Source organism: Pan troglodytes, chromosome 1 (genome assembly GCF_028858775.2).
Source record: "Pan troglodytes isolate AG18354 chromosome 1, NHGRI_mPanTro3-v2.0_pri, whole genome shotgun sequence".
Lineage (NCBI taxonomy): Eukaryota > Metazoa > Chordata > Mammalia > Primates > Hominidae > Pan > Pan troglodytes.
The window spans coordinates 45,487,547-45,511,195 of record NC_072398.2 but is presented as its reverse complement, the minus strand read 5'-3'; positions in this window follow the sequence as shown (position 1 = coordinate 45,511,195).

Genomic DNA, 23,649 nt, shown 5'->3' with positions numbered 1-23,649 from the left:
TAAGGCATTCCTATGAGCCTCGGCCTGTGTCCACTTGCCTTCCTCTCCCCGACACAGCCAGGCACAGGTCCTTTCATTGTCCTTTCCTCAGGCTCATCTCTCTAGCTGGATTAATTCCCCACTCCACTCGGCTGCCCCAACACCATCCCACTTGGAGAATACTTAGTCATCTTTAGGACCCAGCTCAAGAGTCACTCGGGTGCCCCACCCCTGCCAGGTAGGACTGAACTCTTCCTATCCCCACTATTATGGCCTCCATCTGTTTCTATCATAGAATTTTGCTTTGTTTGGGGTTTTGTTTTGTTTTGTTTTTGAGATGGAGTCTTGCTCTGTTGCTCAGGCTGGAGCGCAGTGATGTGCTCTTGGCTCACTGCAACCTCCACCTCCCAGGTTCAAGCAATTCTTGTGCCTCAGCCTCCTGAGTAGCTGGGACTACAGGCACGTACCACCACGCCCAGCTAGTTTTTTTGTTATGAGACAGGATCTTGCTCTGTCACCCAGGCTGGAGGGCAGTGGTGCAGTCTTGGCTCACTGCAGCCTCAACCTCCCAGACTCAAGCATTCCTCCCACCTCAGCCTCCCAAGTAGCTTGGACAACAGGCACACACTACCACCACATCCAGCTAATTTTCTTATTATTTTTTGTGGATGGGTTCTCACTATTTTGCCCAGGCTTGCCTTGAGCTCCCAAGCTCAAGAAATCCTCCTGCCTTAGCCTTCAAATGTGCTAGGAATATAGGCATGAGCCACTGCACCCAGCCTGTCGCAGAGCTCTTATCCTTGGCTCCCCTTTGTTGAACTGCCCATCACCCACCCTGGACTATAAGTCCCTTAAGGACAAGATCCTTGTCTTATTCTTCTCTGACTCCCCAGTGCCTGCACCATGACTGGCACATTCTGCAAATACTCTTTAAATAACCTTGTGGACTCTGGAATCCCTGGTGGCAGAGCAAAGAGTTAGGTGGGCAGCCTGACTCCTTTCTGTTGGTCTCCAATAACAAGGTGCCCAGGAGCACTCTGGATCTCCATAATCACCAGGGTCCCCACCTGCAGGGGCCCTGCTCCACTTGCCCTGTGTCCTAACTAAGCCGAGCAGCCCCAGGTCTCCCTGCCCACTCGCTGGCTCTCCCGCCCACATTGCCCGCCAGATGCCCCTCTGTAGAGTCAGCAGGGAGCACTCAGAGGAGCTCATTACTTAATGGTCAATGGACCAGACTCCTGTCTCCCCAATGAGCCCACAAAGGCTGTTTGGAACACGGCCCCAATTCCTGTAAATGGAAAGCGATTTGCACTCATTCCCAAGATGAATCATTTTGTTTTAATCGCCTGTCCTTTTGCTGGCACTGCCACTGTCACGGCTGCCTGCTCTGCCTTTTGGCGGTCTGTTGGAGGGACGCTCTTCCAGGCCCTGTTAATTACTGAGAAGGGAGGTGCATGAAGGAGGAAACAGAGGGAACCCCCAGAAGGAGCAAGGTAATAGGCAGCAATGGGTCAACACTAATGAAAATGATATGACTGCCCTTCCAGAACCCAGGCAAATATCCCAAACAGGCAGACAGCAGCTCCCAACTTGTGGCCCCTTGAGGGGCTCCTCTGGAGACCAGACAGAGCTAAAGTGAAGGGAGCATCCAGCCCTCTCATGCCCCTAGGGAAAGCTTCCCCATCTGAGCTCCTCTGAGCTGGATTAGCTGGGTGACAGACCCTAGGGAAGAGGGGGAACAGGAAAATTATGGGGCACAGAATTAGTTCCTTGAATTTTGGTATACAATTGGTGGCATGAAGAGACAATAAAATTTACATGCATTTTTTTTTTCCTAAGGCAACAATTCCAGGAGGCCATGTAGGATGGCAGCCACGTTTTCTTCCCATCTATGGGAGGGCCAATCCTATAGATCTATTGGGGAGAGTCCAGCCTGCTGTCACAAAAGGGAGAGCTTCTGGCCCAGTGTCTGGCCTCTGCCCATGGTGCTGGCACTGGGGCCCAAGGGCTGTTCTGTGCCAAGGCCTATGGTCCAGACTTCAGGTTCTCCCTTTGCATAATGAAGGGCCCATGCCCACTGGAAGTTTAGAAGTGTGCTCACTCCTCCATGGTGCAATGAACTTTTAGGCTTGCTCAAGTCCTGCCCTGGCTGGAAAGGGGAGTGGCAGGGGCCTTTGCAGGGGAAGTAGGAAGGCTGACCCTGGGAGGCTGACCTCCCTTCCTGGCCAGCCTGCTGGTCAGGAGGCTCCCAGAGTGCCTGTGGTGGAGGCGGCTACATGGCCCCTGGAGGACTCTTCCTGCACAGGATCTCGGACTCCCAGAGGATCAATGAGCTCCACAATTCATGACCTGGGATAGGAGGATGAGGGGACTCTAGCCACTCCCCAGTGGGGGACTGAGCCTCTAGGAGTGGGGGTTTACTATATTCCAGCCTAGCCACCTCTGAAGATTTTGTGGGATTGAGTGGAAATATTTGTTTGTGATAACTTAAACCCTTCTTGAAGATGGCAGGCTTTCCTCGGTCCCTTTCTCTCTCACTGCCCTGCCTCTTTACCTCATGCAGTGTGATAACTCTCTCCCCCCAGGCCCCCTACTTCCTGTGAACTCACATTCTGAGATGCCCAGCCTCTGATGACCATGTGTAGAGTCTGCTGGAAACAACCCTCTCCTCAACCCTCCTCTGCTGCACCAGGGAAAGGGATAGGCTGGCATTGCTGCAGGAGGTTGCTGAGCCTGCTGGGAAGCAAGGACCCTAAGAACAATGTGCTAGAAAAGCCAAGGTGGGCCAGGTGTCATGGTTCACACCTGTAATCCCAACATTTGGGAGGCTGAGGCAGGAGGATCATTTGAGCCCAGAAGTTTGTCCAACATAGTGAGACCCTATCTCCACAAAAAACAAACAAACAAACAGCTAGGTGTGGTGGTGTATGCCTATAGTCCCCAGCTACTTCAAGTGGCTGAAGCCCAGGAGTTCAAAACTATGGATCGCACAATTTGCACTCCACTCCAGCCTGGGCATCGAAGTGATCTCATCTCTTAAAAAAAAAAAAAAAAGAGAGAGAGTGAGAGAGAGGAAGGTGGGAAGGGAGGGAGGGAGGGAAGGAGGGAAGGAAGGAAGGAGAGACAGAAGGAGGAAGGGAGGGAGGAAGGAAGGAAAGAGAGAAAGGGAGGGAGAGAGGGAGGAAGGAAGGAAGGAAGGAAAGAAAGAAGGAAGGAAGGAGAGAAAAGCCAAAACCCTCACTTCTCCATCTGGCTCCCCAGACTACTGCCAGGAACAAGTCCAAGAGCAGAGAAATGTGGGTTTCCTAAGAAAGGATGTGTCATGAAGGAAGAGAGGATAAGGAGGCTCATTCAATAAATATTTTTCAACTGCCTACTATGTGTCAGGCACTGTTCCAGGCACAGCTGTGTCCAAAACAAGCAAAGTCTCTGCTCTGATGGAGCTTACACTCTACAGCTCATCATGGAAGGTTGGAATTGGCTGAGGCCTGAGAAACAGCTCCTGAATTTTTGGATAAAAGTGAGTGAGCAGCGGCTAAGCCAGGACCAGGGCTCAGGACCTCAGCCTGCCAAGCAGTGTCCAGGGGAGAGGAGAATGGCACAGGCTGTGACTGCAGCCCAGCACCTTCTCAGAGGCTCTGTCAAGAGAGAGGGTCACTGTGCTGATTGAAAAAGATGATGTAAAGTGTCAAGTTCCCCTGCTCCCTTCTCCAAGCCTGTTCCACACGTCTCCAGCTGACTCTTGTCTGCTCCTTTCTGACTTGGTGGCTTGGGACAGAAAATCCTGAAAACCTGTCCCCTTGATCCAGCAGCTCCAAGACAGCCACTGGGGACAAAAATTCCTAGGGAATACCGACCTGAGTTCCAAAGGCCCAGAGGGAGGAAAAGCAAACAGGAGGAAGCTGTGGGAGGCAAGGAGTTAAACCCAGGCTGCAACTCATTTAGGTTCAACTCCACTAGATAATGTGTGTAGAAGTCCAAGCAGAAAGCCTGATATATGTCGGTACTCAATAAATATTAATCTTCCTCCTTCCCTCCTTCCTTGTCTCCACTGGACAATACCTCCAATTCAAATGCCTTATCAATCATTTATAACATCGCTGATAGTAATAAGATTCATAAAAATTCAAATTGTAGGAGCTTTGCTCTACCCTTCTGGCTTCAGATCAGAAAGCTACATAGCTACATATCTCATCCTCTGTTGGGAAAGGAGGACAATATCCCTTGAAATTCTCTGACCCCCAATTTAGCTTTTTTTTTTTTCTTTTTCTTTTTTCTTTTTTGTTTTTTTGAGACGGAGTCTCACTCTGTCTCCCAGGCTGGAGGGCAGTGGCACAATCTCGGCTCACTGCAACCTCCACCTCCTGGGTTCAAACAATTCTCCTGCCTCAGCTTCCCAAGTAGCTGGGGCTACAGGTTGCACCACCACACCCAGCTAATTTTTGTATTTTCAGTAGAGACAGGTTTCACCATGTTGGCCAGGCTGGTCTCAAAACTCCTGACCTCAAGTGATCTGCCTGCCTCTGCCTCCCAAAGTGCTGAGATTACAGGTGTGAGCCACCGTCCTCAGCTCCAATTTGGCTTTTAATTCAGATCATCCCACTTCATTGGATGTCCTTCAGAAACAGGAGTGTCTCTTCTGCCAGGAACATGGCTGAGCTAGGGATGAACAAGGTGGCCATGCCTAGCCTCCCTAATTCTCGCTTTCCTCTGGTTGTAGTTCCAAGGGCCCCACCTGGCAGGTGTTAGACCGGACGCTGAGGACCTCTCCCTGTGCCTGCCCTGAGTCCTGGCATCTGATCTCAGGCCGTGGCTCTGGCTGTCTTCCTCCCTACTCCTTATCTGCCCTTACTTTACTGCTAATAGATCTCTCCCCCATGGATTCTTAGCACCTACAGTTACAGGCATTGATTTGAGCGGAGCTTTTTTGTATTGCCATTGATGTTAAAGATAACCAACAACAGCAAGCTTAAATTCTAATGTGATATAACAATAAGCTCCAGCTCACAAAACACGCCAGCCTCCCAGGAGAAGTCTGAGCACTTACCAAGTTCTTTTCTGTGCAGGCAACAATTTCCCCCAATCCCAGGGAAAGTAAGACAAAGCAAAGGCAACGGTTGTTGAAGTCGGGGGAGAATGGGAAAGAGGGTGTCCAGGAGATGCAGAAGGAGGCTTGCTTCCTTGAAAGGGTGGGAGAGAGGAGATAACATTTTGAAGTCATCAGGAAATGCATCTTCTTCCATTCTTAGGAGCCACCCACCATCCCAGCCCCCATTTGGGTCAGGAGTGAAGATGAACACACAATAAGAAGTGAGGAGTGGAACCGCCTGCCAGGGACGGGCTCACTCAGGGGACTCAGTGACTGGAAGACCTGGGTGCAGAGCCTCCCCCACCCTCCCTGCTGCACATTCCAGACTTTTAGGAGTCTCCTGCCTGTCTCTGTCCCTTCCCCTCCACTCTTCCATCCTCTTCAGCACCCACTTACTTCTCCCGTTTCTGGTCCCCGACTCCTAGGAAACCTTAGGGCTGTCACTCTTAGGAGCTGAAGGCTGTGTGATCGAATACTCCTCCATCCCCTCCCCTACCCGCCCTTCTGGTCCTGCTCAGCCAGGTCTTTCGTTTCTGCTTTGGAGGGTCCCTATCCTTCTTTCCACGCCAGGCCTTCCCGCCTGTGATGCATTGGGCCCTATGAGTGGCTGCTCTCGCTGGCGGCTTTGCTTCATTATCTGACTCAGTATCAACAGGAGATGATCTGTCCATCCTTAGGCCCCACTGTAGCCTGTCCTCACCCCTGCAGACCTTTCCCTAGCATCCCCGCCTGCCACGCAGCATTGCTCCCCACTTCTCCTTTCATGCAATTTCCACATCTCCTGTGAGAGCATTTGGAAACCTGCTTTCGGTTAGAGCGGCGGCTGTCTTCTGCACATGTGGAGCCCCTTGTCTGATCTGTCTCACTATACAGCTAACCTGAATTATTCATTAGCGGGAGCGAGCAAACTGACTTCATAAAGATGCCAGTGAGGGTTTGCGGAGCTGTTTCGGTATCTCTTATTGATGCATTGAGCTATTTTTCTGGCTTGCTAAGAGCCCACCAAATAGGAGTGGGGGCCAAGCTGAGGACTGGAGAAAAAAGGCTGTGCATTTGAATCCTCACTTTGCTACTCCCAGATTTGTGTGTCTTGCTAAGACGATTGACTTCTCAGAGACTCCTTACTCCGATAAAGAAAAATAGTGATTTTTGTCCTCTGGTTTCCCAGACACAGACACCTTAGGAGGACATATAGATTTTGCTCATCAAGTGTTTTGGAGGTTTCTTTGGAGTTTCTTTTTTTTTTTTTTTCTTGAGACAGAATTTAGTTCTTCTTGGCCAGGCTAGAGTGCAATGGCACGATCTCAGCTCACCACAACCTCCGCCTCCAGGGTTCAAGCGATTCTCCTGCCTCAGCCTCTTGAGTAGCTGGGATTACAGGCATGCGTCACCACACCTGGCTAATTTTGTATTTTTAGTAGAGATGGGGTTTCTCCATGTTGGTCAGACTGGTCTCGATCACCAGACCCTCAGGTGATCTGCCTGGCTTGGCCTCCCAAAATGTTGGGATTACAGGTGTGAGCCACCGCACCCGGCATTTTTTTTTTTTTTTTTTTTTTTTGAGATGGAGTTTTGGTCTTGTTGCCCAGGCTGAAGCGCAGCAGTGCGATCTCGGCTCACTGCAACCTCCATCTCCTGAGTTCAAGCAATTCTCCTGCCTCAGCCTCCCGAGTAGCTGGGATTACAGGAGCACACCACAATGCCTGGTTAATTTTTTTTATTTTTAGTCGAGATAGCGTTTTACCATGTTGGCCATGGCTGGTCTCGAACTCCTGGCCTCAAGTGATCTGCCCATCTTGGCCTCCCAAAGTGCTGGGATTATAGGCATGAACCACCATGTCCGGCCACTTTCTTTGGAGTTTCTGGAGGAAGAAGCCATCTGATGATTTTGCTCTATGCTCACTCCTAACCTTCCTGGTGGCCCAGGGACTTCTGGCAGAAAACAAGTTTCCTAATCAGCAAAAGCATGTACAACCCCTGAAGAGAGGACAGGATACATGGTCCTCAGCAGGCTTCATGTTTGGGAGACACCACGCCTTCTCTCAGGAAAGTTCCAGTCTGAAAGGGTGAACAGGTACAGAGAAGGATACATTCACAAAACGAAACAATAATAGCACGAAGACCCAGAAATGGCAAATAAAAACATGGTAACACTTCCTCTTCCATGGAGAATGTACAGAATCGTGACAGAGGACAAAATGCAGAGACAGTCACAGAAATAAGTACCCAGTCCTGCTCCCCTCGCCAGCACTGCTCCTGGGCCATCAATTCCCCACCCTGTGGGGTTTAACAGCTAAGAACCCACTGATACTGATCCCCTGGGCCACAGTTCTTCTCCTCCAAAGCAGCAGATGAAAAATTCATGGTGACAGCTTCAGGCCTCCAAATGCTGCTTGCTTTCTTTCCTTCTTCCCTTCTTTCCTTCTTTCTTTCCTTCCTTCCTTCCTTCTTTCTTTCTTCTTTTTTTTTTTTTTTTTTTTTTTTTGGTGGAGTCTTGCTCTGTCCCCCTGGCTGGAGTGCAATGGTGCCATCTCGGCTCACTGCAACCTCCGCCCCCCAGGTTCAAAAGATTATCCTGCCTTAACGTCCTAAGTAGCTGGGATTACAGGTGCCCGCCACCACGCCCAGCTATTTTTTTTATATTTAGTAGAGATGGGGTTTCACCTTTTTGGCCAGGCTGGTCTTGAACTCCTGACCTTAGGTGATCTGCCCACCTCAGCCTCCCAAAGTGCTGGGATTATAGGTGTGAGCCACTGCACCCAACCCAATTGCTGCTTTCTGAGGCTGCTGTCTGCAGAGAACCAAGGACCACCAGGAAGGCAATGGGCCAGAACTTTGGCCCAGGCCATCTTCTCATCCAGAGCAGATAAGTCCTTTCTGAGAGAGACAGAGGAGGAGACACAGCCAGTGACCTGGGATGCTAGGTGTTGGTTTGCCAGCTTGCTATAGGATGTGACCCCTTCATTCCCATTCCAAAGTGCTTAAAGGGACCCGAAGGTCCATCCTGTTCTGTCCGCCCCAGCCCAGGTTGCTGCAACAGGAGGGAGGGAAGGATGAGAAGACAAGGATGGCAGGGAAGTGGGGAAGGGGCAAACCTGGCAATTCCAGCTTTAGCTACTGAGTTTCTCTGGAAAAAGAAAATTTCATGTGAAAGCAAGGGCAACATTGGATGTAAGGAGTTCTCTGCTATGTCATCACTCTATCCACAGCACCCAGCACAAAGGAAGCTTTTTAAAAATGCATGCTGCATGAGCATCAGTGAATTAATCCCTAAACAACTGCCCATCCTTTTTTCCATCCTCTCCTGCAGGCCCAGCTGTCCCCAGCCTAGTCAGAGAGGAGAAAGGACTTTATCCTGATCCACTCTGGGCCTGGAGCTCTCTGTAGCCAATTTGTGGCATTACTGAGGAGAAAGATGCATTTGGGCTCAGCCCACATCCCAGCCCCTGCTCGGCAGGAGGGCTGATGGGGCCTCAGGCTGTGAAAGAGAAAGTGTGAAAATGGCAGAAAGAGGCTGTTAATAAAAACAGGAGGGGTGTGGCTCAGGGGCTTGTGTACATAACACATTCATTCATGCAGATTCACAAAAGCCCATCTTTTTTCAGATACGAAGATACACACTTAAAAAAGCAGAGACGCACTTTAAGATCCTGATACGTGTTCCCTCCCTACCTTATCCCCAACATATATAATAAAGTCATGAAATCACACAATACCTTCCAACCTTGCTCTCCCTCCCGCAGAGTGGAGTTCTCCCAGAAAGCAATGTAGCCTGGGCCCAGAGCTTGGGGAGTAACTAACACCATTTGCATTTTTCCCAGGAAATGGGAAGAGCTGGTGTGGCATGTGGCAGCCCAAGCCCTCACACATCCCACTAACTGACAGTTTGACATCCTTGAATTTGGCTGGGCTGCTCTGCGGAGACAAATCTTCCCCCTGTCCCTTCCCAGACAATCTCACTTCATTCTGACGGCTCTTGGCCCCAGCCTGTCAAACTAGGTCCTTGGTCCCTGAACACAGCACAACATGGGTACCTTCACACTAGCCCCGCTTCAAGAGGAACCAGACCACTCTTCTCTATCTCAGTACTCTCCCAGCACCAGCCCCCCACCGCTTCTCTTTTTAAGAGACAGGAAGGGCTGGGCACCTGTAATCCCAGCACTTTGGGAGGTCTCAGTGGGTGGATCACAAGGTCAGGAGTTCGAGACCAGCCTGGCCAAGATGGTGAAACCCCGTCTTTACTTAAAAAAAAAAATACAAAAAATATTAGCTGGGCGTGGTGGCGCATGCTATAATCCCAGCTACTCAGGAGGCTGAGGCAGGAGAATTGCTTGAACCTGGGAGGCAGAGGTTGCAGTGAGCCAAGATCGCACCACTATACTCCAGGCTGGGTGACAGAGCGAGACTCCGTCTCAAAAAAAAAGAGACAGGATCTTGCTCTGTTGCCCAGGCTGGAGTGCAGTGGTGAGATCACAGCTCACTGCAGCCTCAACCTCCTGGGCTCAAGAAATCCTCCCACCTCAGCCTCCCACGTAGCTCGGACTAGAGGTGCATGCCACCATGCCTGGCTAACCAGCACCTCTCTTTTCAGTCCCTGCCCCATATTCACTCCCTCCAAGAAGTCTTCTCTAATTAAATCTGTTTTGTTCTAAATGATCTGGCTTCTCGGCACTCAGTAAGAGAATTGCTTTCTGTTTATTGCTTGTTGTCTGAGCTGTGTCAGGTCTGACTCATGAGCGTGCCATCTCCCCTACTAGATAAAGGCTTCTTGATCGTCCAAACAGCATCCCCTCCCTTCAGGGTCTGGTAGAATTCTGCCCTCAGGGTGGACTCAACAAAAGGAGTCCATTCACATGACATAATTGTTAAGGTTTCAAGGCTGTTGGTTTGCAGAGGACCCTGATGGAGACCAGTGGCCTTGAGAAATAGGAGCAATGACATAGAGCTGGAGCCATTTGGGTTCCAGAGCTGAGAGCCCTTCCCAGAAATGACTGTCTAATGATTAGCATGGCTTGAGTAGAGAGCAGCCCCTCATCTGGTTTCAAAGGCAGAATATGCCTCCTGCTTATTTCCTTGAATTCCCTAGAAGAGTCTCCTATGCCAGGGAGAGTGTGAGACAGAGCCAGCCAGGTGAGAGTGCAGGGGAGGCCCTGGAAGGCAGGAGCCAGAGGCAGAGGAACAGAGGGAAGAAGGGGGAGGAAGATGACAGAAAGAAAGTGGGCTTGGGAAAAAGAGTAATAACAAAGGAAGAGAAACAGAAAGGGAAGAAAGATAAAAACTGACAAGAAAAATAAAGGAGGCTGGGCGTGGTGGCTCACATCTATAATCCTAGTGCTTTGGGAGGCCGAAGCAGGAAGAGGAGGATCGCTTGAGGCCAGGAGTTCAAAAGCAGAGAGAGGAATTGGGGGGCAGAGGGGATGGGGGTGGTGGTGTGGGGAAAGAGAGAGAGACATTTTCTTATGGAAATTCTTAGTCTGGTCTAAGTCCCAAGTCCTTCATAAGGGCATTTGTTTTGGGAAGAGAGGAATGAGCAAGGAAAAGAGGATAGTGGAAAGGTTCTCTGGAGCCTGCTTCTCTCCCGAAGGCCTGATTTCCCCAAAAGGCAACAGACATCTCTTCCCTGACTGATGGCTCAGACAGTGGGGTCTCTGAGGAGGGTGGAAGGAGCAGGAACTATCCAACCAGAGCACAGAACACTGAGCAGGACATCAGGGCCGTTGTCCAGACCCCAAAGCCAGTGGTCTCCCTCCTGACACAGACAGGACTTGTTAGCTGAACAAGGGAAAAAATGCCTTCTCCCTGACAAAGCTGGAGGAAGGGCTGGAAGCAGGATGGGGCCTGGGTTGTGTTGGCATCTTGGGAATCTCTCTTTAAAATTTCAGAGTTAGACCAGAGCAGCACCTTGTCCGGTAGATTACTGAAGTCTTGCCTAGAGGCTGGGGGAAGGAAGACAGGACCTCTACAGGTCACTAGGTACAAATGTATTATAAACGATTCAGACATACAAAGAGATACAAAGAATAGCATTAATGAGTGTGAAGCCCTGCTTAAAGTAAACCACTGCTGCCACCCCCGAAGGTCCTGCTTATGCTCCTCTTCCTCCCCAGGTGACTGCTATTCTGAACTTGGCATTTATCCCTCTTGGGGAATTCTCTATCCTAGGATTCCTGCCTCTCCTCTGTCAGCCTCTGGCATCCCCCCAGCTCCCTCACATCAGGACTCCATTCATCCAGTGCTGCCTGATCGGGCTCCCCCTCCTGCCTGGCCTCTCTCTCCCTGCCAGGATGGCTGAGTAGACAATCAATATTTATGTGAAGCCACCAGGCCTAGCTTCCACAGGGAGGCCCAGCAGACAGAGGCAGAGAGTTGCCATCCCCAGCGTGGGCGGGTTTCAACTCAGACACAAAGCAAGTGAGGAGCCGTGCCGGGCCCAGGTGCCTGGAGTCTCTGGCTGGGCTGAGGCTTACAGGAGCCGGGAGCTGGCCAGACCCTGAGACTCCAGCCCTCATGCCTGGGGCCTCACATCTCATTCTGACAGCTCCTCCCATTCCTGCCTGAGGTTCACAGCTCTTGCCTGTTGACTCTGGTGATTGACCAGGCGAAATCCCTAAGTTAAGGCTGGGGGGTGGGGTGGTGGGGAGGGAAGTTGGGGGCTGGGAGGAGAATGAGAAGCAACTTATTCACTCCCAGGGTGCAAGGCAGCACCACAGCTGTCTGGCTGGTGGGGACTTTGGAGAGCAGTCTATTTGCGTTCCAGGGCTCCAGGCCACCCACCAGCAGCCCCCTCCTCTCCAGATGTTTATACATCATGCTCCTGGAGACCCTGCTCTCCAGCATTCTACTTGGGTCACCCCTCCTCTTCTCAGAGTGGCCTCTTGCTTCTGGTCCAGGTTCTGTCTTCCTCAGGAAGTCTCTCTTGGTTAAGCCTCCCTGGCTCTCACTACTTATCCCCCTACATTCCGTCCATTCTCACGTGATCAACTGGCACAATGGTCATTTCCTCTTGTGAAATTTCAGCCTGTGTGCTGTGAAGTAGCTTTCCTTCCTCTACAAGCTTCTGGATAGCAGGGACCATGGCTGATCCATCTTGGGCGTCTCTCGCAGCCCTTTTCACAAGTGGCTCCGTAAGTGCTAAAGGACCAAATGACCTCTGAAGGTTTCTCAAGAATGGGGCTGCTCATGTCTTATCTTTTCTTGGAGCCAATAAAGGCATACCCATTCCTGATTGTTGAGTGAGTGGAGAAAACTCCCAGAAAAATCACTGCAGCTGACCACTCAATCTCCTTTTCCCACACACTGCTCACCTGCCCACCCCTAGGCCCCCCAAGCAGCAGAAGCACCCACCATGCTGGCATCACGCCGCTATGAAGCCCCTGGCTGATCTTGTTTGGGTTTCAGGAGACTGGTTTGAGGGCTTCTGTACTCATTTATCAGTCTCCACAATGTTTGTAAAAACCACCCAGAATGACAAAGGCAAGATTTCTGCAGCTTTCCTGCTTCCACACTCACAGTTTTACCAGATATTTGATCTTCACAGGTGGATCTCTATTATACAGGTGAGGAAACTGAGGCTTACAGATGGAGCAATTGATCTGGAGCTCCCAGTGTGGACGCAGGTCTTCTGACTCTAGTCTACCACACTGCCCTGACACCGCTCAGCCCCTCTCACCCTCTGACATAGCTCTCACAAACCATCACAGGAAAGGTATCTCCGCCTTTGGGCTGGATACAAAGGTCTTTGAAGATGATTCAAAGCTGGATGCAAGAAAGGAGAAGACTGAGAAGGTCTTTAGGTCTGTGCAGGGCCGCGGCTGCCCTTGGGGTTTCTTGCCACCAGGTGGGGCATAGCAGTTCCTAGTAGAGGCCAACTCTGTCAAGCAAGAGGGTTGCCACTAGTGAGCCAGTGATCTTTGCCTGGTGATCTCCACACTTCCTTCCATCCACCAGTAACTAGGACAATGTCATAGACGGTCAAGCAGCACAGATGCACTCTGGGAGGCCCTGAGGCCTTCAAGAATCAGCAAGGCCTCCCTAAGCTTAGTCAGACATGAGCAACACTCAGGCTTTCCTTCCCTTGGGTTTTTCCAGGGACCAGGTGGTTACAGCTGCCACATTCTGAGGACTTAGCACAGAGCCCCTCTGCTAAGCACACACCTACATCATCATATAACTTCCTCACTAAAAGAATTCATGAGGAAAGTGTATCCTTGTTTACAAATTAGCCAGTGGGGGCCAGGCACGATGGCTCATGCCTGTAATCTCAGCACTACGGGAGGCCGAGGCGGGTGGATCACCTGAAGTCAGGAGTTCGAGACAAGCCTGGCTAACATGGTAAAACCCTGTTTCTACTAAAAATATAAAAATTAGCTGGGTGTGGTGGGGTGGCACGTGCCTGTGATCCCAGCTACTCAGGAGGCTGAGGCAGGAGAATGCTTGAACCCGAGAGGTAGACGCTGCAATGAGCCAAGATTGTGCTATGGGTGACAAGGCAAGACTCCGACTAAAAAAAAGAGCCAATGGGACACAACAAGGTTAAGTACCTTATCTGAAGACTTGCAGCTAGTGAGTGGCAGTGTACCCAGGTCTTTCTTTGTGTGTGTGTGTGTGTGTGTGTGTGTGTGTGTTTTGTTTTGTTTTTTGGTTTTTTTTTTGAGACACTTTCGCTCTTGCTGCCCAGGCTGGAGTGCAATGGAGTGATCCAGGCTCACTGCAACCTCTACCTCCTGAATTCAATTGATTCTCCTGCCTCAGCCTCCCGAATAGCTGGGATTACAGGCGCACACCACCACGCTCGGCTAATTTTGCATTTTTCGTAGAGACAGGGTTTTTCCATGTTGGTCAGGCTGGTCTTAAACTCCCAACCTCAGGTGATCCACCCACCTCGGCCTCCCAAAGTGCTGTAATTACAGGCGTGAGCCACTGAGCCAGACCCTAAACCCAGGTCTTTCTAAAGCTAATCTCTACAACCTCTCCACTATGCTGCTCCCTGTAAGCCTTCCTACTCATTAGGACTGCATTCCTTCTTGTGAATTAAATTAAAAACAAAACAAAACAGACTGCATCTTGACTAGGCCAGGAAATTTACATTTTGTTTGGCTTTGTTTTTGTTTTAGATGGGGTCTTACTCTGTCACCGAGGCTGGAGTGCAGTGGCACGATCTCAGCTCACTGCAGCCTCTGCCTCCCAGGCTCAAGTGATCCTCCCATTTCAGCCTCCTAGGACCACAGATGCAAGCCACCATGCTTGGCTAATTGTTTGTATTTTTGGTAGAGACAGGGTTTTGCCATGTTGCCCAGGCTGTTACTTTTTTTTTTCTTTTTCAATAGAAACAGGGTCTTGCTCTGTCGCCCAGGGTGGAGTGTAGCAGCTCACTGCAGCCTCAAACTCCCAGGCTCAAGTGACTCTCCCAAGTAGCTGGGACTACAGGCACACACCACCACATCTGGCTACTTTTTATAATTTTTTGTAGAGATGGGGTCTCATTATGTTGCCCAAGCTGGTCTCAAACTTCTGGCCTCAAGTGATGCTCCCACCTTGGCCTCCCAAAGTGCTGAGATTACAGACGTGAGCCACTACACCAGCCTATTTTTAATTGTTATTCTTTGTTTTTAATAAGTCATATGTTCAAATAATTTATAAGTTACCAAAGATTATCTTATTAAAAGTCTTGGCATATGCCTGTAATCCTAGCACTTTGCAAGGCCAAGGCGGCAGGATAACTTGAGGTCAGGAGTTCAAGACTAGCCTGGCCAACATAGTGAAACCCTGTCTCTACTAAAAATACAAAAATTAACCAGGTGTGGTGGTGCAGGCCTGTAGTCCCAGCTACTCAGGAAGCTGAGGCAGGAGAATTGCTTGAACCCAGGAGGCAGAGGTTGCAGTGAGCTGAGATCGCTTCCCTGCACTCCAACCTGGGCGACAAAGTGAGATGAAAGAAAGAAAGAGAGAGAGAGAGAGAGAGAGGAAGGAAGGAAGGACTTCCAGTCTCCTTTTTTTCTTTTTTTTGAGACAGAGTCTCGCTCTGTCACCCAGGCTGGAGTGCAATGGCACGATCTGGGCTCACCGCAACCTCCGCCTCCTGGGTTCAAGCGATTATCCTGCCTCAGCCTCCCGAGTAGCTGGGATTACAGGCGTGTGCCACCATGCCTGGCTAATTTTTCTATTTTTAATAGAGACGGGGTTTCATCATGTTAGCTAGGCTGGTCTCGAACTCCTGACGTCAGGTGATCTGCCCACCTTGGCCTCCCAAAGTGCTGGGATTATAGGCATGAGCCACTGCGCCCAGCCTTCCTTCCAGTCTTGATTCCCAAGCATATACTCACCCTTCCCAGAAGCAACTGATGTTGCTGGGCACGGTGGCTCACGCCTGTAATCCCAGCACTTTGGGAGGCCAAGGTGGGTGGATCACCTGAGGTCGGGAGTTCGAGATCAGCCTGACCAACATGGAGAAACCCCGTCTCTACTAAAAATACAAAAAAATAATTAGCTGGGCATGGTTGTACATGCCTGTAATTCCAGCTACTCGGGAGGCTGAGGCAGGATAATCGCTTGAACCCGGGAGGCGGAGGTTGCGGTGAGCCCAGTTCGTGCCATTGCACTCCAGCCTGGGCAACAAGAGCGAAACTCCGTCTCAAAAAAAAAATAAAAAAATAAAGCAACTGATGTTACTATCTCCTGAATGTCCTTCCATATATACATTATGCAAAACAAGTAATTCTGCATAAATATTCCTTCCCTCACTCTTTCTACACAGATGACAAGATATTATACACATCACTCTGTGCTTGAATTTTGTACTAAACAATGAGTTCTGGGGATTATCCCATATCCAGACATAAAGTGTCTTTCATTTCTCTTGATGACTGCAGAGTATTCCATTGTTGACAAATCCATTTAACCAGGCTTCTATGATGGATGTTTAGGTTGTTTCCAATCTTTTGCTATTAAAAAGAATGTGACAGTGAGAAACTTTGTGTATAATGTCATTTTGCACATGTGCAAGGCCATCTGTAGGATAAATTTCTAGACATGAAATTGCTGAGTAAATAGGCTCTGGAATTAAACACTCCCAAAGTGAGGCAGAATCAAATGGGGGAAGAGTAGACTGGTGCCTTTTATCCTGTCTGTCACTTCCCAGCTGTGCGATCTCAAGCAAGGTAGCCTCTCTATGCCTTGGTTCCTAGTCTGTGAAAGTGCTTGCCTTCTTGGAAAGTAGCTGCCAGGGTTCAAGTCAAAGGGATAATATATATATATAAAGTGCCCAGCATGAAGCCTGGCTTACAGGGTTACTAAACGATAGAGAAATGATCATTTTCCTTGTTCCCCAATCCTGGGGAGGAGGTCTCCCACTGGCCTGTCCCTCTCTCCTTCCTTCCCCCTCCTCTATTGCTTTATTGCACTCCTAATGGCTCCTTATGCCATCTGCCTGGCAATCTAGTTCTTTGTGCGTGCATCCCTTACCCACCAGATAATAAGCTTCTGGAAAACAGACAGCCTGTCTCACTCATTTCGGGAACACCCTCACCACCTATCGCAGGTCCTGGCACACAGCAGTTGCTTGGTAAAGGTCTGCTGAATTGAAAGCAGCTCTGGAAAGTGTCCCTCACAGCTCAGCCTCCCAGATTCTTGGTGCTTTAGCAAAGACACAAGGGTCACCTCCAGCCAGCAGGCTGAAGAGGCGGCCAGCCTCCCTTTCATCCGCACTGAGATGGGATCATCAGTAAAGTGTTTTCATGCCATATTTAAAATCCCCAGCTTCTGCATCCGCCCATCTCCCCACAGCCACCCCCACACACAGAGCTGGTATAAAACATTCAGATATTCTCCCTCTGGGGAGGTGGGTGGAGAATCTTCCCTGGCCCCTCTCCATCCCCCTCCTTCGTGTGTCCCCGGTTTGGACTGCACACCAGCAGGGAGATCATCACTAGGGACCGTTGCCCAGAGAGCGTAGAGAAGTGGGAGGAAATCATTTCAATTTCTCTTTGGGAGCATAAATGCTTTTTTAATTGCTGTCAAAGGCGGCTCCTTGGGAATGTATTACTGATAGCGGTTGAAACGAAAAAGAAGAAAAAAAGCAGCAGTCTCTCCTTTGCTGGCATGAATGCCCTCCCTCTCTGGCCCTCTCACCTCCACTCTTCCCTCCCCTGCCAGACTCCAGGCCTGAGCTCCTTCTCCGTTCCCCTCTTCTCACCAGCCTGTGAGATTTTGTTGGCCGGTTGCTCCCTTCGTCTCTCTTTTCCTGCCTTGTAGGAGCTCTGTGGCCCCCACTTCCTGTCTCTGTCACTATCTTGTCCCTCTTGCTCTCCAACCTCACCTTTAGCTTTGCTTGGCCTTGCTTTTTATCCCTGGAACCCCCTCCTCTGTCTTCAATGTCCACTGTTTAGCCATCGCTTTATTCTAGCTTCTCCCTTCCTTTCCCATCCAACTCTTCTAACTGCTGCTCCCTTCTAAACCTCTCTCAGCCCCTCCTTCTCCCCCTTTTCTGCCTGGGCTCCTTGTTTTGGGTCTTGGACCCTCAGCTATTGCCTCTCCAACCATAAATGAGGCTGGACTAGCCATAGGAACCCAAACCTGGGATATAGACATTTTTTATTTCCATTCTCCTTTCTCTCAGGCCTCCACCCATTCCCCATATTCCCAGCCTTTAATTCTTGGTATGTCCCCTGCTGGCTGTGTGGGGCCAGCACCAGGAGGGGTTCTGAAGCTCTGAGACAGTCTCTGAGGACTTCAGGTACACAGAAACCCCAAGTTCCTTCCTGCCTTCAAGCCAGTGTCTCAGGATCCTTCCCCATCATGGAGTTGGCTCTGCAGTAGGTCTGAGTTTCCTCTCTTTCCTTTACTTGGGAAGCTGCGCAGGCTTCAGGGTGGCTGGACAGCCCAGGCTCCCACAAGGGCCTCTGTGCCTTTAAGAAGGCACAAGCCTTCAGACACCACAAGCTCCTCCCAACACCCCCTCCCCAGCTGAGGGGAGAGGGAGCAAAGCTAGATATTCCAGCATAGCCCCCTCCAGACAAGCTCATAAATAATGGCTGATCTTCCCATAGGGCACAGGAGCTGTTCCGCTCTTGTGGAACCTGGGAGAAGGGTGACAAGACTCATTTATCTCCTGTTCTCTCACTGGGGCTTCCTTTTTCTCTCTTTCCTTGTCCACTTCTCCCTCCCAGAGCCTAGGAGAAAGGGGGAATGGGATAAGGAAGAGGAGAGTTCAGTTTCTTGCTCTCCAGGCTCTCAACACACCTGCCCACATCACCACCCACAAATGTTTACTGAGCAGCTACTAAGTACTGCTGACTTACACAGCAAAGCACACCCAGCCCTTTCTTCTTCCCCTAGACCCTCCCACCCCACACAGTCAGTGGGGCTGATCAGAGCCTCGCCTCATATCTCAAAAGGGCCAGAGATATGCCTCGAAAGTAGTTGCTGTGGGCCAGGCATGGTGGCTCACACCTGTAATCCCAGGACTTTGGGAGGCCAAGGCAGGCATATCTCTTGAGGCCAAGAGTTCGAGACCAGCCTGGCCAACATGGCAAAACCCATCTCCACTAAAAACACAAAAATCAGCTGGGCGTGGTGGTGGGCGCCTGTAATCCCAGCTACTTTGGAGGCTGAGGCAAGAGACTTGCTTGAACCCAGGAGGCGGAGGTTGCAGTGAGCCGAGATCATGCCACTGCACTCCAGCCTGGGCAACAGAGCGAGATTCTGTCTCAAAAACAAACAAAAAAAAGTAGTTGCTGTGAAAGCAAACTTAGTTTCATATGATGGTGGCATAATTTTAGATTTTTAACCAAAATGTACCGAATTTCCCATATATCTCTAGGACAGTTCCCCAGCTCCTGCTTCTCCTCCCTGACGCTGGGGCTTCACCACCCCCTCCCCTCTTTCCAGGGCTCCCCCATGTCCCATCAGTCCAACCAGCTCCCAGTCCAACCAGCTCTGGATCCAGACCCCAAGAGAGGTTTCTTAGATCTCACACAAGAAAGAATCCGAGGCAAATACATACAGTAAAGTGAAAGCAAATTTATTAAGAAAGTAAAGGGGCTGTTCTGCCTATGGAGTAGCCATTCCTTTGCTTTCTTAATAAACTTGCTTTCACTTAAAAAAAAAAAAAAAAGTAAAGGAATAAAGAATGGCTACTTTATAGGCTGAGCAGCCCGGAGGGCTGCTAGTTGCCCATTTTTATGACTATTTCATTTGTAAACTGTCATGGGACTGGTGAGAGTGTAGCAGTGAGGATGACCAGAGGTCACTCTCTTCACCATCTTGTTTTGGTGGGTTTTAGCCGGCTTATTTACTGCAAACTGTTTTATCAGCAAGGTCTTTGTGACCTGTATCTTGTGCCAATCTCCTATCTCATCCTGTGACGTAGAATGCCTAACTATCTGGGAATGTAGCTCAGCCTTATTTTACCCAGCTCCTAGTAAAAATGGAGTCACTCTGGTTCAAATACCTCTGACACTAGGAGTCTGGTTCAGTTCAGCTGCGTCTCACTTCCTGACCTGTTTCCACCTCAGTGCTCTAACCTGCCCATTGCCCCCTCAGCCTGAGGAAGCAGGTTTCTTTCAAGCACGTCTGAGGCTGCACTCTCACTATGCAGTACCACACTCCCACCCTCACTGAAAGGCAGGCCACCCCGCCCCCACAGCCCTGCCCCCATTACACAAAGATCCACCTCACCCCCACCAGAGGCCCCAGGCCAACTGGAAGGACCCTAGGCCGCCTTATGGACTGTCTTGGGGACAGCTAGAGGCAGGCCTGCACCCAAATGAAGATGTGGGGAGGCAGAACAGAGTCTGGAGTCTGGAGAATTGGGCTGTCTCTTGGTTCCAATAGTGCTGTGGCAGATAAACAATTACCGAGGGCTTTCTGCAGGCCAGCCAGCCAGGGGCCTAGCCTGGGACTACTACTGTTCCCCCTCTAGGCTGCCCCCACCAGCTAGCTCTCTGCACCACACGGAACCGGAACCCGAACACTGAGCCGCACTCCCATGTCCAGCCACATTTGCTTGCTCTCCATCTCACCTTCTTCATCTCCCTTTCCCTAAAACTTTTCTGAGCCTCTTCTTGTTTTCTCCCCATTTCTTCAATTTCTTCCCTGCCCTCTCCTTCTTTATTTCTCTTTCTTTTCTCCTCCTCTCTTCCCCTCTCCCGTTCTCCTCCAGAGTTCCTCCCTCCCCTCCCCATCCATCCCCCAAGTCCACACCCCGTCCCTCCTGCCACTATATTTAGCTCCCAGCCGGGGCTTTAGAAAGGCGCCACTGCTGGAGCTGGCGTCTAGTCTTGAAGGGTCTGTCAGCATTTCCATAAGAGGCTCAGCTGGGATGAGTTTATGACTGAGCTATTTTCTTTCCTTGCCTCACCGGCCCTGGGCTGAGCATAAGCAGAAAGGGGACCTCCAGGTACATTGGAGAGTTCTCCCCTGACATGGGCAAGCTCTTCCAAAGAAAAAGGAACTATGGGTGAAATCTTAGGTGAATCTGGGACCTAGGTAACCAGGAATTTGTGGGGCACAGCGAGTTAGGACTCTGCTATTGGTTAGGAACTCCCAGAGCCTGAGGGCAGAGCCTTCCTAGCCAGAGTGGGAGCAAATGGTTGCTCTCAGGATTCATCATGTGACCTAAGCAACTTTGAAAGACTTCTTTCCCCAAAGTATTCACCAGCCTGCTATGGTCTCTGTAGTCCCCACTGTTATAGCCATTTCTTTCTGTTAAACCAATGCCTCTAGAAGACCTCCTATAAAAATCATTTCCAATATTTGAGGGACACATTACTAAGTGGTTTGAACATACCATTGCTTTTGATCCTCACAATTTAGCACTTTGATGAAACTTGCTGAGGACACTCAGTTCATTTTTATTTTTATTTTTTGAGACAGGATCTAGCTCTGTTGCCCAAGCTGGAGTGTAGTGACGCAATCTCTGCTCACTTCAGCCTAGACCTCCTGGGCTCAAGCGATCCTCCCACTTCAACCTCCCAAGTAGCTGGGACTACAGGCATGTGCCACCATGCCTGGCTAATTTTTGTACTTTTTGTGGAGATGGGGTTTTGGCATGTTGCCCAGGCTGGTCTCATGAACTCCTGGGCTCAAGCAATCCACCAGCCTCGGCCTGTAGTGCTTGGACTGCAGGTATGAGCCACCCCACCTGGCCAACACCCAGCTTAGTAGCGGTCAAGCCTAAGCTTGAATGCAGGTCTTGCACCTCTGACTGTTGTACTTTCTTCACCACACTGAATGAAACTGCCGCCCTGGGTAGACCAAGAATTTACAGCTACAAGGCCAGAAGCTTCAGCAGCAGGTTCAGAGACCCGGCTGGAATCCTGGCTCTACTACTTAAGTGTTATGTGGCCTTGGGCAGGTCACTTCACTACAGTGAGTCCCTCGGAGGATCATTATGAGGACATAATGACCTAAATGCTCAACAGATAGGTGTTAATAAAGGGTAAATAGTATCACTTTCATGTTAACAGAGCCAGATCCCTGAAAGTGGGGGATGTGGGACAACCAAGTTCCATGGGACAGGATAGCAGGGATCTGGAGAGGTGTGGGCTGTGGCATGTGTGAGATGAGCAGCAGACCTGGCTAGCATGTGCAGGTGCAGGGGCATGGGGCAGCAAATGCCAACCACCATGTAGTCCCTGGAGTGGGATGATACATAAACACCATTCACATCTATCTGTTCATTTACTCCCAAAGGCTGAGGATGGCTGTAAGTGGGAGACAGAGCCAGCATTATTATCCCCATTTTACAGGTATGGAGACCAAGGTCCAGAAGAGGAAAGTAATCTGCCCAAGGTCACAGCTAATTATTTCATTCATTTGTTCACTCTCTCATTGAAGATATATATATATATAGTCTACATATAGAGAGAGAGACTCCAGGCTGGAGTGCAGTGGTGTGATCTTGGCTTACTGCAACCTCTGCCTCCCAGGTTCAAGTGATTCTCCTGCCTCAGCCTCCCAAGTAGCTGGGATTACAGGCGCCCACCACCATGCCTGGCTAATTTTTGTATTTTTAGTAGAGATGGGGTTTCACCATATTGGCCAGGCTGGTCTCAAACTCCTGACCTCAGGTGATCCGTCATCCTCGGCCTCCCAAAGTGCTGGGATTACAGGCGTGAGCCAGTCACTGCGCCTTGCCTTCTCATTGGATATATAGTGAGCATCTACTACATGCAGATGCTGTGTTATACACTGGACATACTCAGTGACAGAGCTAGAATCAGAACCCAGGACCGGGACACCTGTCCCATGAATTCTCCAGTATAAGACTGCCATGCAGCCTTAGGGCCAGAGTTACTGGTTCTACTGGTGACAAGTAGGGACTGACCATAGGTAGAGGACAAAGGTGCACCCTGTATGGATCATCTGCTAACCCTTTGGCCTTACCCAACCCCCACCCCATACTAGCTTGGGAAAGCCACGTTGCAATGTTTCCCTGAAAGGTGGGCAAAGAAGTTGCAGAGTAAAGAGACCTCGGGCGAGCATAGTTCTCGATCCCTTGGGTCCTTAGTCTTTCTAGAGCCCAACCACAAATGCCATATCTACCACCCCATGACAAGATGGCTGTTCCCCTCCAGCAGGAGCAGCTGGAGGGTCCCCCAGGATCCAGAAATCCTGACTATTAGGTTAGAGCAGGGCTTCAGAGACTTCAAGTGAACTGGAGGACAGAGATACTCCATCCCATTCACCTTCCTGGGACAAAGGAAGTTACTTCCTGGCTTCTCTCTGAATGCTATACTAATTCTTCCTCCTGGGATAAGAACATCATTTATAGCATCAGATAATGTAGATGGGTTAAAGGGTGGGAGAAACAGAGGTAGAGTAACTTCAAGAGTTGTAAATAGGACCATGAGGTTGCCCAAGGAGATGTGCAATTTCCCTAAATCTCTCCCATCCATCCATGGCCCATCCACACACCCACTTGAATATCTACCCACCCACCCACCCACCCATCCATCCACCCACCCACCCATCCATCCATCCACCCACCCACCCATCCATCCATCCACCCATCCATCCATCCATCCATCCACCCACCCACCCATCCATCCATCCACCCATCCACCCATCCATCCATTCATCCACCCATCCATCCATTCATCCACCCAACCACCCATTCATCCATCCACCCAGCCATCCATTCATCCACCCACCCAGCCATCCATTCAACCATCCACTCAATATAGTTTATTGGGCATCTATAAGGCAAATGCTAACATTAGTGTTTTCCTCTCTCTCCTGCTTCTTTTTCTTCACAAGATCCAAGGGTAAGAAGGCGGCAAATATCCAAGGGTAAGAAAGCAGGAAATATTTTTTCTAGAGATTATCTCTTCAACCAGTCAGCCTCTACTAAAAACCAAGCTAATTCCCCAGATAAACCAGCTTCCCCCAGCTGCTGGTACCTGTGATAAACAATCTTTCCTGCCCAGACGCTTTTATTGTGTTTAACTTTAAGCCCTCCAGCACCATCTATGCTGCATTTGCTGCTCTCACCTGAACACTTCTTCTCCCCTTTGCTGTTCTATTTTTCATTTGCTCCCTTATTCTCATGGCCTCCAGGAAAGAGCTTAGACCTGGAGTCAGAA